Raw genomic sequence first — 16,347 nt, 5'->3', positions numbered from 1 at the left:
TTTATTAAATTATAACACAATTTGGGGTGCCTGGGTGGCTCAGTCGTTAAGCGTCTGCCTTCCGCTCAGGTCATGACCCCAGGGTCCTGGGTTCGAGCCCCGCATCGGGCTCCCTACTCCGCTGGGAGCCTGCTTCTCCCTCTCCCACTCCCCCTGCTTGTGTTCCCTCTCTTGCTGTGTCTCTCTCTGTCAAATAAATAAAATCTTTAAAAAAATTATAATACAATTCTATGAGGTTTGCGTTATTATCCCCGTTTTACAGATGAGAAAGGTGAGGCTTAAAGAGACTGAGATCACCTAGTATGTGGTAGGGCCTGGGTCTAAGCTCTTGCTTATCTGGCTCTAAAGCCCAGCCATCTTTCCATAAAGTAGGTTATATGTAAAGTTGTTAAGTGAAAAAGATTCCGTCCTCAAACACATTTAGAAAATGCTGGCTTCAACAAAGTTTAAAGTGGTTCTTTTTTGCAAGACATCTTGGAGCTTATAATATACTAACAGGCACTGTGAATGTCTAGGCAGATATAATTTCTACTTTCCATTTCTTTCTTTTTTTTTTTCATAGAGCTTCTGGAACAATTATAATGCTTGGCATGTCCTTCAGGCAATGCTGTTCTACACACATGAACTCTACCAATTCAGGAGAAAGCCGATGACTTTCATGTCTACCACTTTCTTGTTGTGCAAACCTGTGATGAAGGATAGCTGGAAGAAAGGCAGGCAGGGACAAGCGCCCCCCCCCCCCCTTAAGAGGAAACCATCCTTAAGAGGATTTTACACCACCCTGGAAGGAGCCCTCCATCCTTTCCCCCAGGATGGATAGATGACAAAAACTGGATTGGATGACAGGCTCATGGAGGGCTAATCAGATTAAAGCAGCCTGCCAAGGAGCCCATAAAAACCCCTAGACTTAGAAAATCTGGGTGCAACTCTCTCAGGTGCCCTCCCTTTTTGGGAGCTTTGTACCAGCACTTTGCTATCACTCAATACACCTTGCTTTGCTGCCACTCTGTCTACCTTTTCATTCTTGGAAGTGGCATGACCTAGAACGGCGGGCACCAAAGGATAAAGAAAATCTGTAATACTTGGGACAAGTGATTTTTATTTCTTTATACCTCTATTTTCTTTTTTATAAATTGGGGAAAATAAGAGTAGCTACAGCATAGGACTGGTAGGAGTACTAATTGAGATTTTTCTATGCAAAATGCTTAAACCTGAGCCTGACAGATAGCAAGTGTTCAATAAGCTTTGGTTACTGTAGTTAGGAACCATTCCTACTCCTCTTACACTATGCCCCAGGAGGGCATAAATACTTAAGTTCATTAATACTTGTAAAAGGCAGGATATGAAGGGATCATAAATTATCAACAAAATGCTAAAGAGTTTCAAGAAAGAAACTGCATCTGGTTAGCAGTTGGGTTCATAAATGTTTTCATAGATGATTATCTCTTAAGATAAGCCTGGAGGAATGGTTGATATTTTGAGAGGCGGATATGGGAGAATGGTGGAGGGAAATACATAAGCAAAAAGCATGGAGAAAACTGAATGTATTAAAATTCAAAACTTTAAGGATTCAAGATATTCTTAAGCATACATGGTTGAGAAGGTAAAACAAGAAAGAGAAAAGTAGAACATCTAAAAGACCTTGGAGTAAGCAAAGATTTTTTTCTTTTTTTTAAAGACTCACTCATTCTAGAGAGAGAGAGCTTGCCAGGGTGCACGAGCAGGGGGTGGGGGATGGGGTGGGGTGGGGTGGAGCAGTGGGACAGAATCCCAAGCTGACTCCCTGATGAGCACGGAGCCCCAGCTGGGGCTCAAACCCACGACCCACGAGATCATGAAATCAACAGTCAGATGCTCAACTGACTGAGCCACCCAAGTGCCCAGAAAAGATTTTTAAAATAGGAAACAAAAGATATTAATCATAGGGATGCCTGGGTAGTGCAGTCGGTTAAGCGTCTCAGTCTTGATTTTGGCTCAGGTCACGATATCGGGGTTGTGAGATGGAGCCCAGCAACCGGCAATGCGTTCAGCAGGGAGTCTGCTGGAGACTTTTTTTCTTCCTCTGCCCCTCCCCCCATTCTCCTTCTCTCTCTCTCTCTCTCACCTTAAATAAATAAATCTTTAAAAAAAGATGTTAATCATAAAAAAATTGACAATATACTCCGTAAAGAATAAAGCTTTGGGAATATGACATATCAAGGGAATGAAAAGGCAATCCAGAGTGGGAGATTATAATAAAATATATATTTTGACAAAGAACTTTAATCTAGAATACAGAGCTCCTAAAGATCAATAAGAAAAAGGAAAACATGATAGAAAAAAATGGGTAGAAGATTAGCCACTTCACAAAAATATATACTAAAATGGCCAGTAAACAGGAAAAAGTGCTTAGCTTCATTAGTCATTAGGGATATGCAAATTAAAACTGCAATGAGATATCACTACATACCCATAAGAATGGCTACAGTGAAGAAAGATTGAGATTGTTAATGAGGATATGGAGCAGCTAGAACTCTTTTTTTTTCAGGTTTTTTTTTTTTTTAGTTTTTATTTAAATTCCAATTAGTTAGCATACAGCATAATACTAATTTCAGGTTTATAATACAGTGATTCATCATCATCCATACATCACCTGGTGCTCATCACAACAAGTGTACTCCTTAATCCCCATCACCTATTTAACCCATCCCCTCACCCACCACCCCTCTGGTGTCAATTGTTACAATACTTTGTGTGCATTTTTAAAAAAAATTTTACTTAAATACAATTTAATTAACATATATTGTATTATTAGTTTCAGAAGTAGAATTCAGTGATTCATCAGTTGCATACAACAGCTAGTGCTCATTACTTCAAGTGCTCTCCTTAATGCCCATCACCCAGTTACCCCATCCCCCTGCCCACCTCCCCTCCAGCAACCCTCAGTTTGTTCCCTATAGTTAAGAGTCTCTTATGGTTTGCCTCCCTCTGTTTTCCTCTTATTTTATTTTTCCTTCCCTTCCCTTCCCCTACGTTCATCTGTTTTGTTTCTTAAATTCCACATATGAGTGAAATCATATGGTATTCATCTTTCTCTGACTGCCTTACTTCGCTTAGCATAATACCCTCTAGTTCCATCCATGTCTTGCAAATGGCAAGATTTCATTCTTTTTGATGGCTGAGTAATATTCTATTGTGTGTGTGTGTGTTTGTGTGTGTGTATCTATATCTACATCCATTTATATATATATATATACCACATCTTCTTCATGCATTCATCTGTTGATGGACATCTGGACTCTTTCCATATTTTGGCAATTATGGACATTGCTGCTATAAACATTGGGGTTCATGTGCCCCTTCGAATCACTATCAGTTGTTACAACTACTTTGAAAAACTATTTAGCATATCTACTAAAACTGAACATACACATACCCTATGACTCAGCAATCCCACCTCTAGGTATTTACCCAATAGAAAGGATATGTACTAGAATGCTCATAGCAATACTCTTTATAAGAACTGCAAACTGGAAATTAGCTAATTAACCCATCAATGGTAGAAATAAATAATTTTGGTTCTTCATGCAATAAAACATTCATATAATGGAATATAGCAATGAAAACAAATGATTTATAATTACATGCAACAACAAATAGACCTTGCAAGTGTGATGTTGAGGAAAAAAACTAAAATAAGGGAGCATATCAACATGCTGTGTGATACCAATGTACACAAAGTACAAAATCATGCAAAATGAATCTATACTGTTAGGAAAGGGCTATCCTTGTAGGAAGGGTGTGGGGAGTGACTGAAAAGGAGCATGAGAGGGGCTTGTAGGGTGCTGGAAATTTTTCTACTTGATCTTGGTGCCAGTTACACGGGTATGTTTGTGTACATTCATCCACTGTACATTTATGTGCACGTTTCTGTATGTTTTCTCCAACAGAAACTTTTAAAATTGTTCAATGATAATAATTTTAGTAAACTATTTCAGCAAATACAGGAAAAATTCTCCAATAAGAAGAACATCTTCAAACACTGTCAAGTTTGTCTACTTTTAGGATGAATATGATGTTTTTCCCACTGCCAGCTTGATTTTGCTCAAAATGATTTGGGAGAAAATAAAAGTTCCCTTTAATGCTGATGCTTCCTTGCTGAATTTCATAAGTGGACAGAAGAGACTGACACGGAATCTACTGATGCCAAAGAGAAAAATGTGTATCTAGAACTCTGAGTCTATAAAATCTTCACGATTGGCAGTTCTGCTCCTGAATCTCCCTTGGGGCACCTCAGGGTTCCCTCCAAAGAGCTCCAACAGCAGCATCCTGGCAGAATGTTGCATTTAAAAATAAGTCCTTCTGAGTACCACACTGAAGTTTATGGGCAATAATGAAGTTCTGCCTCAAAAAACAGCAGTGAAGCCACATCATGATAGATTTTAAGCTACAGTGTCCTTTGGGTTTAGTAGTAATATGCCAGCTTTTACACAAAACGATGAATCTTTTACTAAGACGCAATGGATGGCTTTTTGAATGCGTGGCAATAGAATACTTAAAGCCAAGTGGTGATTCATTTATACCTGAATATTGTGCTCATGCACTGACTTTCCTATATTTAAATGTTGGAAAAAAAGGGTAAGCTTTTTTTTTTTCTTTACTCTCTAGTACAAAATACAGTTTGATTAAACATGTGGCATACTTCATTAGTGGTCATCCTTTTGGAAGCAGAATTGAAAAATCTGAGAATTTCAGAATTTAAGTAAAGAAGATAAGTGGTTCTCAAAAAATGTCTTGAGGGGGCACCTGGGTGGCTCAGTCGTTAAGCGTCTGCCTTTGGCTCGGGTCATGATCCCGGGGTCCTGAGATCGAGCCCCGCATCGGGCTCCTTTCTCCGCAGGAAGCCTGCTTCTCCCTCTCCCACTCGCCCTGCTTGTGTTCCCTCTCTTGCCGTGTCTCTCTCTCTGTCAAATAAATAAATAAAATCTTAAAAAAAAAAAAGTCTTGAGGACCAATTGTCTTCTTTAAAGCTGAATTTACATTTTTGCTTTGTTACTGTTTTCTCCACTTGTAACCCGATTTTATTAAGCATGACCATGCAAGAAAGGAAACTAAAGAAGGGAAAACAGGATTCTGACAAGTGCTTTGTCATTTTTTGAAATAGTTTTTAATACACCTGACTTATCAAAAGGGAATGTCATGTGCTTAGTTCCTAAATTACTAAGTCTTTAGAGAAGCCAAAATTATCTCCAGATAGGGCTTTACTAAAATTGTCTGAGGTCAAGAATGGATTGGGAGGTCACAGTAGCCTGACGAAACTTTCTGGCAAAAAGATATAGGGAAATGGTCCTGCACTACATTTGCCCAATGACTCCTGTCTATGGCATCAAGATGCTTTCATGAAGTCTGAAGCCTCTTTCTGTTTCAGAGGAACTTTTTGCTCTCCCTTCCCAGCATGTGAAGGACCTAATGGCTGCATGGAATCATGGTTTATTGTAGAAACCTTCCAAATAAGGCAGACTTTGCTGGGAAAAGCAACCACTATGTATCTCAAACTGTTGAATATTTCTAGAGGAATTATATTTCATAAAATTTTAGAGTAAACATAATTTAAGAATCTACCCTTCGTTTTGCATGAGATGAATGATTAAGAGAATTTAATCCACCATGAAACCTGACTGATGGTAGAATCACATTCAGAGTTGCCATTGCCCAGAGACATTGTTTTGAATATTTAAGTCTATACAATCGAAGATGTACAGGAGTCATATATTGAAGTCTTAATCTTCTTTAAAAATTTAAATAGATTTGTATTTGGTCTGTTTTCTTTTTATGCTTTGCCTGAAATTTAGGAGTATTCATTTTTCAGTGAGATTTTAATCCTAATGTTTTATTAATATGAATAATGAAAGAAAGAAGTTTAAATCAAAGAGAAAAGCCAGCGCAACCAAGAGCCAACATCTCTTTCTATTTTAAAGAACAGAGGAAGATTGATCGCAACACCTCATTTTAAAGAATTTTTTTAATATTCTCAATGGTATAAAAAAGGAGAACAAACCCCATTAAAACTATGCTTTCAACCATACTGTTTGTATTGAAGTACTATCAGTAACTGCAACAAAAACGCTATCTGAAAAGACACATTTTTTTCCAAGCTAGGCAACTGACCTTCCATTGGAGCAGATCAAAGCAGCAAGACCATGGAGGCCTCTGGGTCTGTCTTTAGGCCTCTCTTCTGCAGCTCACAAAAGGGCCAGGCTGAACGGGCTGCATACAGCAGCTCAGGAGGTCAACACATCCAGCTGCTGCTATAAATTCTAGCTCCAGGATACAAAATGTTTTAGCCCCTAGTTCAGAGAATTTCAGTTCTTGCATCCAGTGACTTTGCTATTTGCATTTAAGAACCAAATGGGGGGGAGGGGGAGGAGTAGTGGTTTACTTAATGGTCCTTTAAAAAGATATTTTTTCCTCCAGAAGCTTGCTCAATTTAAAGAAACAGAGTTAATATTTGCTCTGCCAGTGCTCTCTACTCCCACCTTGGTAGAGAAAAGAGGTTTCCTTAGCTTAAATATTAACTAAACATTTCAAAGCTATTTAAAAGCTGTTGCCCATGTTCAAAAAAAAAAAAAAAAGTAATAGGCTCCTAGAAAGCACAATTTGGGAATAAATAGGACAGCAACAACTGTGTTATAAACTTTTTTTTCCTTTTTGCATACATATTCCATAACTTCCATATTACATTGCACTATAGAGAATTCAAGACAAATTCTAGTGGTTTATAATCCTGGTGGCCATCCTAGACGAGGCCACTCTTGGTCCTCCATAAGCCAAGAAGCCACTTTCATCCAGAAACTGCAGAGATGGCTCCCACTTGGCAGCCACGGACCATGAAAGCTGCCATTTCATCCCTGTGGAAACCTAGTATGGGGTGACTAATCTGGACATGCCAGGAATGGGGGGAGCAGAGATTGTAAGTAATGGGGAGATAGCAAGGTTCACTTGGGGCAAAAAGGTGAGGGGGATTTGAGGAGGGAAGGAAGAGCAACCGGTTAAGTTTGGCTGACTTTTACAGAGGGGACTAGAATCAACACCAATTCCTTATTTGGAATTTCCTAACATCTCACTCCTAAAATGATTTTTTTCCCTTTTGTCTTTTTTTTTTTTTTAAGATTTTATTTATTTATTTGACAGAGAGAGAGAGAGAGAGCACAAGTAGGCAAAGAAGAAGGCAGATGGAGAGGGAGAAGCAGGCTCCCCGCAGAGCGGGGAGCCCGATGTGGGACTCGATCCCAGGACCCTGGGATCATGACCTGAGCCGAAGGCAGCTGCTTAACCGACTGAGTCACCCAGGCGCCCCTCCCTTTTGTCTTTAATTGTATTGTCAAAACCTGTATAGAATGAAGTAGAGCAGAGCAAAAACTATATAAGCAGGAACAACTTAGTTAAGCAGGACATCTGATTTCCTCAAAGGAGCTGGACAACTGGGAGACAATGTGATATCGCCCTTATCCTGAGAAACACGGGGTCCCGTGACCTAGGGGATGCTTGCACTCCAAAGGGTCTTTGAACGGAATGGCGACCCCTGACCCGGCTTTTTGGAACTCTGCCATTGTCTTCACATCCTAGAAATTGAGGTCACTTGCTTCAGTCATTCAGGCAGCTTCTGAGGCACTAGTGATATGCAAAACAGCATGAGATAAGGCCCTCCAGTGAATGCCCAAGGATTTTCTGCACTGGAAGTGATTCATCATAAATGATCGCCTCTGTCCCTGTGTATCATGTTTATTTTTGTACCATTATCCTGACTTTGTACCAGTTTTTCTTCTACAGAATTTTTTTTTGGCTTCTCAAATGCCTCTGTCTCACTTCCCCAGTGAACACCAACAAAAGTCAAAGACATAATGATTTTTTAATAAGGTGCCACATGGAAAGTAGAGAATTTAATCATAGCACTCATCATTTTCCTTGTCACTGCTTTGCTTTATAAGGCAAGAAAGGAATGGAAATTCTTTTTTTAAAAGAATATTTGTTTTGACTCTTGGTCTCTTCTGAACTTCAAACAGCCTTTTTAAGCTCCCTTTGCTTTGAAGGACACAAATGGAAAAGCAACAGACCTGGGCTCAATGTATTCAATTTGACAAAGCATGTTGCCAGTTAAAGAAAATGCAAAAAAGAACCCAAAGTTCCAAAATTGCACAATCTCTATTCCCAAATGTTGATTGACTTAACGTGTCTTTTTTTCTCTAACACCTTCTTTCTCTGTGTCTCTCTTATCTCTCGTGGTCTCCCTAGTCTCCCTCCCTCTCACCTGTTTATCTTTTCTGCCTCTCTCATTCCTCTTGTCTCTCTCAGGTCTCTGTTTCTGTCTCTTTCTACCTCTGCATATGGACCTGTCTGTCATTCTTGTCTCTTTGTCTCTATCTCTGTCTTTCACTATAGTACTGCCCGGGAACTGGAAAGCACTCAAACTTTGTCATTTGCCTTCTTTCGCAGCATTCATTTTCTTTTCAATAGTTGCTTCCATAAATCAAAAGACAGAATAGCAAGATTTTACTAATATCAAGAAAAGTTTTTCCTTGTGACAAGATAAAACAATTAGATGAAGGTCACGTCTCTGGTTATGTCTCAAGTAGTCATGTCAGTTGCAACCACTGAAGATTGTTTTTATATACATTCACATGATAATATCTGCCATCCTCATGACAGAGTAGAGCAAGTTAAGAATTTAAATTCACCAAAGAATTCAGTGGTGTATATATATAGTTTTTAAAGATTTTATTTTTTTATTTGACAGAGAGAGAGAGCTCAAGCAGGGGGAGCGGTAGGGGAAGAGGGAGAAGCAGGCTCCCCCCTGAGCAGGGAGCCCGATGCGGGACTGGATCCCAGGACCCTGGGATCATGACCTGAGCCAAAGGCAGATGCTTAGCTGAGCCACCCAGGCGCCCCTCAGTGGTATATTTTTATAGAAATTCGTCATCAGTGTCCTGGGTTATACAAATACCATATAGCTTTCTGTTGTGGAGCACAATGTGCTTTAACACATATTAAGTAGGCTTCTAACCTGTTACATGGCTTATGATCGATCACCCCACATTTTTCTGATGAGGAAATTGGTTCTCAGGGAGAAATTATTCCATGACGAAGCAAATATACAGAATGAAGCCAGTAATGGGCCCAGGGCTAGAAAAAAATTTTCTTCCAAAATCGAGCCTAATTGTGATAACTACACCGAGCACCGGTGTCTGCAAAGAAGTCCCACATCATAGAGTGTCTAGCACCTTGGAAAAATTAAGGCTCATTGGCTTTAATCTACTCATTTTTTGCAAGAATCCTCAGTGTTTACATCTCTACTTCACCAATGAGGTAGAATAAAAGAAGTCGATGCTCTTTTAGTATTTTCCAAACCACCTGAAATCCTACTGGGGACTAGGAGATAAAAACATCTACCTGGTGCCAAGACTTCTTAAGTTCTTTCCTAACAGTAATATTTATTCATGTTTAAAAAATGGCAAAACTGAAAAAAAAACCCCCACAGAATTTTAGGTGGGGAAAACTAAAGTGATAACATTAAAACAGAAATGAGAATTTCATAATCATCTATTGTATACATACAAACTACATCTATCCTCATAACAGACAATACTCCCACTTGAGGAGCTAAACTTACCTAGTTTCCAGAGAGATTTCTATGCCCAAGAGTCTAAATAAACATTGAAGCCACTGAATTTTGACTTGAACTTGATGAAACATTAACAACTTGAAACACGCTTATCATAAAAATCATGTGGCAAGAGTGCAAATCACCCATGTCACCTAATTTTGTGACAGGCTACCAGCCACTGTTCTGTCAGTTTGAATGTGAATTCTTGAATAGGTACAGTCATCATCTTAAATATACTTCCTGAAGAGAAAAGTGAGAGAGGGTCTAAATATTTGGATTAAACATGAATTTCATTTTTACCTACTAGTTATTCTGAGACAAACTTCAAAAGGAAAAAGATAAAGAAAATGTGGGCAATCAGTCACATCTTTATTATATTTAACAAAGTGAAGCAATATTACAATTTAAATAAAAACAAATTAGAAAACCAGGGGGAGTTGTGAAATTAGCAAATTCTATTTGTTCTAATTCTGCTACTTTTCTCTGAAATTGATTTTAACTGTTTTACATTTTTGTCACATCCTTCATGAAAAAGTTCCCTGAGGTGTAAATGCTGATCAGCCAGCAAAGCTTACCTTCGTTTTTAAGATTACAGTCCACGTTCACTTCTGCATTTGAGCACTGTGCGAAGTATTACATTGAGAGAGAAATAATTCCATCATTTCAACCTGGTGCTTCTGTGAAATGTGGTGCTAGGAAACAGTCGACAGGCACTGCGTCTGAACAAATCATACGTCCTGTAATTGCCGCTTAGCTCTAATTACTATTGAGGATAGTGTTTGCAACTTGATTCCAGGGAGAGGGCAGACTACCTTCTGACGACACTGAACCAAATATATCCTAAAAGACTGACAATTACTTTCTTTCATGTAATTTTGCTGAGTAGCTGAAGCAACTCAGAAACTACTTACTAGGCCATGGTAAAAATGAAATCAAATCATCTGCCACCCACCTCTCCTTCCCAACAAAGCAATGCAATTCGCTCAAAATACTTACTTGTTATAACAATTTGGAATTTTTGGTATCTCTTAAAGGGATTTTTTTTTCTTTTCTAGGTGGGCAACTAAATCTTTATTTTATGTTTTTATTATTATTTTTTAATTTTTATTTTAAAATTGTTTATTTCCAAAAGAAATGTGTTCTCAAAATAGGAACTTTGTCTATATTCTCTTAGTCCAGAATAATTTATTTGCATGCCTTTAGGCCTGAAGAATTTCCTTCCTTTCCTGTGCATTTTTAGGTTTTAAGTAAAGATTCATAGCATATAATTTAAAAAGACTAAAGCAGGTAACTATTTGATGATAACATTAACAGGGCTGTTTATGCTTTTCAATGCCCAAAACCTAATTTCAGTTACATGGGTGAATTATCGTAGTGAAATTAGCAGTTGTGTAGGCTTGGAACTGAAATGATACAGTATGTACTCAGATGTCTAATCTCACTCTTCGTCCAGTGACATCTGATCATGTGATCATAATAAGGTTTCTGATATATCCATGTGACACAGTATGGCTATGACTGAATGGTTCTTTTGCGTATGCTAGGCTGATAGTCATTGATATTGATGAGTTAGCTTAGTGGGCATTTGACCGAATGGAAGAAACTTGAAGTGACGGATGTTTTAAATGTCAGGAAGGATTTTGCACCTTTGTTTGTGCAACTTGGCAACATTTGCCAACCAGAGCCAACACTTTAGTGACATACAGAACGAATTACACCCACCCAAATCCAGAGATGCGATATATCTGCTTATGTCAGATTTGCATGGTAACTATCAGGGACAGGTAAGCCTAAGGGAATAATTAAATGCAGCAGTCAAAATGGTAATTACAATACCAGCTCTTAGAATTAGTGCATATATCTAAGCCCCATGATCTCAGTTGTTACGAATAATAACAAAATAGCATTCTAAATGGAACATAGCATGCTAGCTCTATACTTAGTTCCCCCCAAATAGCAATTGTGCACTTCTTGCTCACATAATATTTAGTTCATGATTAAAATAAACTTGTACTGGGCACCTGGGTGGCTCAGTTGGTTAAGCATCAGACTCTTGATTTTTGCTCAGGTCATGGTCTCAGGGTTGTGAGATCAAGCCCCACATAGGGCTCCACACTGGGTGTGAAGCCTGCTTAAGATTCTCTCTCTCCCTCTTCCCCTCCCCCTTAAAAAAATAAAATAAACTGATAGTCAGTGCTGTGGTTTTCACTTTTATTATTTAAAAAAATCTACACCTACATTTAAAAATCTAGACACCTCCTAAGAAAACTCTGTGTTCAGTAGGGATTATACTGTTACTTTCTTTGAGGTACTTTTCTTTCAGTGGAGCCAGGCAAATTATTCCATTCTTTTTTGCCTGTCTTTAAGTCACGTCTGATTCCTGGAGTATTTTCCAGGACATTCCCAGGCCTGGCATACTAGTCCATTCTCAAACTCCCAAACCTTTTATTTGTACCTGCCATAGGTCCTTTGTTTAGTTCGGTAGTGTACAAAGTGTGGTCCCTAGACCAAAAGCATCAGCATCACCTGAGAACTTGTTAGCAAAGCAAATTCCCAGGCTCCATCCCAGACCTGCAGAATTATAAACTCTGGGAGTGGGACCCAGAAATCTGTGTTTTAACCAGCCCTCCAAGTGATTGGAAACATGCTGATGGTTGACAACCACTGGTTCATGGTGCATGTATGTACCAAGAGCAGTAGGAGAATGTGATAAGGAACATTTAAGCTTCTATGGGGGAAACTGTGGGAGAGCTAAAGGCCTAGCAGAGAGGTGGCATTCAAGTGGTGATCTAAAGGGGTGGCAAAAAAAGAGTAAAATTAAAAAAAGGGTGTGGCAAGAGACTGAAAGAATCTGAAGGAGGCACCAGGCATCCCTTACCCAGCCAACATGTCACGTGTGCCCTTGTGTTAATGCAGCCCCACGAATTCCAAGATCTTACTCAGTAAGTTACCATCTTTCTTCAGTCATTTCATTCTTAAGGAAAGCAAAGAAAACTTCCCTGATTTTTGTCAGCTTCTTAGTCTACCAACTACTCTGTCTTTTCCTTTAACTTTATTTATTTTTTTAATTATTATTATTATGTTATGTTAATCACCATACATTACATCATTAGTTTTTGATGTAGTGTTCCATGATTCATTATTTGCGTATAACACCCAGTGCTCTATGCAGAATGTGCCCTCCCCAATATGCATCACCAGGCCAACCCATCCTCCCACACCCCTCCCCTCTAGAACCCTCAGTCTGCTTTTCAGAGTCCATCGTCTCTTATGGTTCATCTCCCCCTCCGATTTCCCCCCTTCATTCTTCCCCTCCTGCTATCTTCTTCTTCTTCTTTTTTTTTTTTTTAACATATAATGTATTATTTGTTTCAGAGGTACAGATCTGTGATTCAACAGTCTTGCACAATTCACAGCACTCACCATAGCACATATCCTCCCCATTCCTTTAACTTTAATTCCTTTTAGCATAGCCTATACTTCCTTTTTTACTTTTTTTTTTTTACTATCCCTTTGCTTCATAAATCTGGCTTCTGATTTCTCCATCTTAATAAACCTATAGTTTTGAAGTCCTTTATCAGTCCTTCTTGATCTCTGTACCATTGTAGAATATGATCCCATGTCTAAATACCTCTTTTCCAAGCTCAACGTTTGTATTTCTGAATACCTGCTGGAGTCCTCTTACCTGTATTATCCCATTGGCATCTCAGCTTCAACTTGTACAAAATTAAACTATATCATCCCAGCTCCCCCGATCCCTAGAAGGGACATTCCTCCTCCAGTGGTCTTTATTTCGCTGCCTGGCACCATGGATTTTCTGGCTATATAGACTCTAAAACTTGAAACTATATTTGACTTTTCCCTCTTCCTTGCCCCTGAATCAAGTTAGTCACCTCCTTCCCCTTTACATACCCATTGTTGTTACCTTCATTTAGGTCCTCATTAGCTGTTCACTAGCATAATTCTTTAATCACTGTACTCCCCCTGTGGTTAAATGAATTCTTGAGAAGGATGGCTTGAATCAATCATGTTCCTATTCAAATGTCTTCCATTGTTCCCCTTAGAGAGTTACAGGCGCTGAAATCCAATACTGTGCACCTGTTCAAATCTCTACTCTGCTACTTACCAGCTGGGCAACATTAAATGAATTAATTGACTTGTTAAGCCCGTTTTCTCAGCTGACAAGTAGGAATAAAAACATTAATCATATCTCATGAGGAGACCTGAAGGAACTAACACATGTAAATTCTTACTAAGGTGCACAGAAGGCTGAAGGATTTAGCAAATGATAAGCATTATTATCATTATCACCAAAACCATCACCATAGAATACAATTCCAACACCTCGGTTCAGCAGCCATCACCATCCTTAAACTTAACTGAAAACTTTCTAAGATACGCTCAACTGAACTATTTCTCAGGGACGAGGACAAAATGGTTTTCTTTCTGTCTCTGGCTTCTCAGGCAGTGCTTTTCACCTAGCAGTCACTCTAGAAATATTTACTACACAAAGCACTGCTTGTTTCTTGTACATACATACTTTTTTTTTTTTTTAAGTTCTGTTGCTTTGCTTATGCTTCCTAGGATGCGCTTGCTTTTCTGTCTGTCCCCTCTCAAGTTCTAGCTTCAAGTGGCATTTTAAATGCCTTTCCGTTTCCATCAGAAGAAAGTATCTTGCTCCTTTGAACCTGCAATACATTTCACTAATATCTCTTTTACAGTATTTAAGACATTCTATTGTGTATGTGTCTTTTTCCACACGAAGCTATCAGCTCTTCTGGGTTAGAGACCAGACATGATTTGCTGCTTTCGCCTAGTGACTCGCCCAGAGAAAGCACTCAACAAATGTACTGAATAAATGAATGAGGTAAAAGGAACGACTCTACACTCTTACATGAACTGTGCGGCTGTGAACTACCTGGTGAAAGGCTTTCTTTCCCATTGATAATTATGACGGTCTTCAAAGAGGAAACATGATGAGAATTACAGAAACAAGTTTTATTTATTTATTTTTAAAGATTTTATTTATTTGACAGAGAGAGACATAGCGAGAGAGGGAACACAAGCAGGGTGGAGTGGGAGAGGGAGAAGCAGGCTTCCCGCTGAGCAGGGAGCCCGATGCGGGGCTCGATTCCAGGACCCTGGGATCAGGACCTGAGCCGAAGGCAGATGCTTAACTGACTGACCCACCCAGGCGCCCCCAGAAACAAGTTTTAAAGAGCCCCTTATAAATGTGGTGTTTTCTTTAAACCTTGGGTTTAAAGTTATTCTAGAACTCAGAAGCATGCTCCACATAAATAGTCATAAACATTCATCAGATTCCTGGGATAGTGCCCAAAAGCTTAGTTAGCCCATAGGACAGGTGTAGTGGCTGGAATATTACATTAGCACCTCAATGCCAACATTACTACAAGGGGTCATGAAAAGGAGTCGATAATCTGTGAGTGTTTATGAAGTGCTCAAACTTCCTTATAAAACATCAACCATGAATTTTGTTTTCTTCCTCATATTTTAAGACATACTCCAGGGACGCCTGGGTGGCTCAGTTGGTTAAGCGACTGCCTTTGGCTCAGGTCATGGTCCCAGGGTCCTGGGATGGAGTCCCGCATCAGGCTCCTTGCTCAGCAGGGGGCCTGCTTCTCCCTCTGCCTCTGCCTGCGGCTCGCCCTGCTTGTGCTCGCTCTCTCTCTGACACATAAATAAATAAAATCTTTTTAAAAAAAAGACATTCTCCAAGAGCTGTAACCAGAAGCCAGTTTTCTTGTGTATTCAAATGATTACTTTTCATTGCCAGGATGAATGTGCTCTGGTTAAAGCACGAATTTATAATTGTTGATTATAAATTGTAAATTTAGAAAATGAAAGTCTTCTATAAAGTTGTTGATATGTTTAAATTTTCAGAAATCAGAAATTATTTTCTTTTTTGGTTACAATTCTAATTTTTAGCTCCTTTGTCTTCATTTTGGATTAATTTTAAATTGACTGTGTGGCCCCTGATACTCTGGCTTCAGTTCCTTTACCCACATCCCCTGACAAATACATTATGGCCCATTAACAAACTTTTAATTACATTCATTAGGGGAGTCTGTTATTTTAAAGTAACTCTTCAGTGAGTAAATAATCCCTTTTTAATGGAAAAATGATTGCCTTTCCAATTATCTGAATTGCAATTTTGGATTTCCACAAATTTACTTAAAGCAGACAAGCCTATAAACAAGAAATTATCAATGAAAAAGACATTTTTTCACTGTTATTTTCGTCCCCCCCCCGCCCCAGTACTGAGCTAGACATTATGATAAACTGAAAACAGGGGTCCTTGGTCCTTGACAAGGTGACTGTTTGGAGAACAAAAATAATATATCTGAAATTCTTGGAGACTAATACAAAGACACATAAAATTTAGTGTGAATTACAGGCCCAAAGAGAAAAGTAGAGAGAATACAACCTCACAAGGGCAGGGATCTTTGTTTTTTGTTCACCAACATATCCTAAACACTTGGAACTGTGCCTTACGCGTTACGAGCTCAAAAAACAATTGCTCCACCAAAAGGAAAGAGAAGTGAGTTAGAATGGCTGAAGAAGTTTCACTGGGAAGGCAGGACTTAAGTAAGACCTTAAAATATGTGATTCCTTGGTTTCTCCTTTTGCTCACCACCTACATCCAGACTATTACTTCTTTCTGCTTCTCTCCATGTCACTGCCACTTT

At 39.0% G+C, this 16,347-nt stretch overlaps 1 protein-coding gene across 7 annotated transcripts in view; it reads right to left on the bottom strand.

The window, feature by feature from the left end:
- The window catches only part of ZNF385B (zinc finger protein 385B), a 393,630-nt gene that overhangs the window by 91,888 nt on the left and 285,395 nt on the right, over positions 1-16,347 (bottom strand). The window contains exon 1 of one of the 7 annotated variants that reach the window (XM_035007623.1): positions 10,216-10,488. The exons of 5 other annotated variants lie outside the window; for them this stretch is intronic. The gene's annotated coding sequence lies outside the window, so the exon portion shown is untranslated. Of the gene's footprint in view, positions 1-10,215; positions 10,489-16,347 lie in introns of those variants that run through there. One more of the 7 variants, XM_035007621.1, reaches the window with a different exon arrangement.

Source organism: Mirounga leonina, unplaced genomic scaffold, assembly GCF_011800145.1.
Source record: "Mirounga leonina isolate KUSES-001 unplaced genomic scaffold, KU_Mleo_1.0 Mir_151, whole genome shotgun sequence".
Taxonomy (NCBI): domain Eukaryota; kingdom Metazoa; phylum Chordata; class Mammalia; order Carnivora; family Phocidae; genus Mirounga; species Mirounga leonina.
This window is presented reverse-complemented; position numbering and strand designations above follow the sequence as displayed.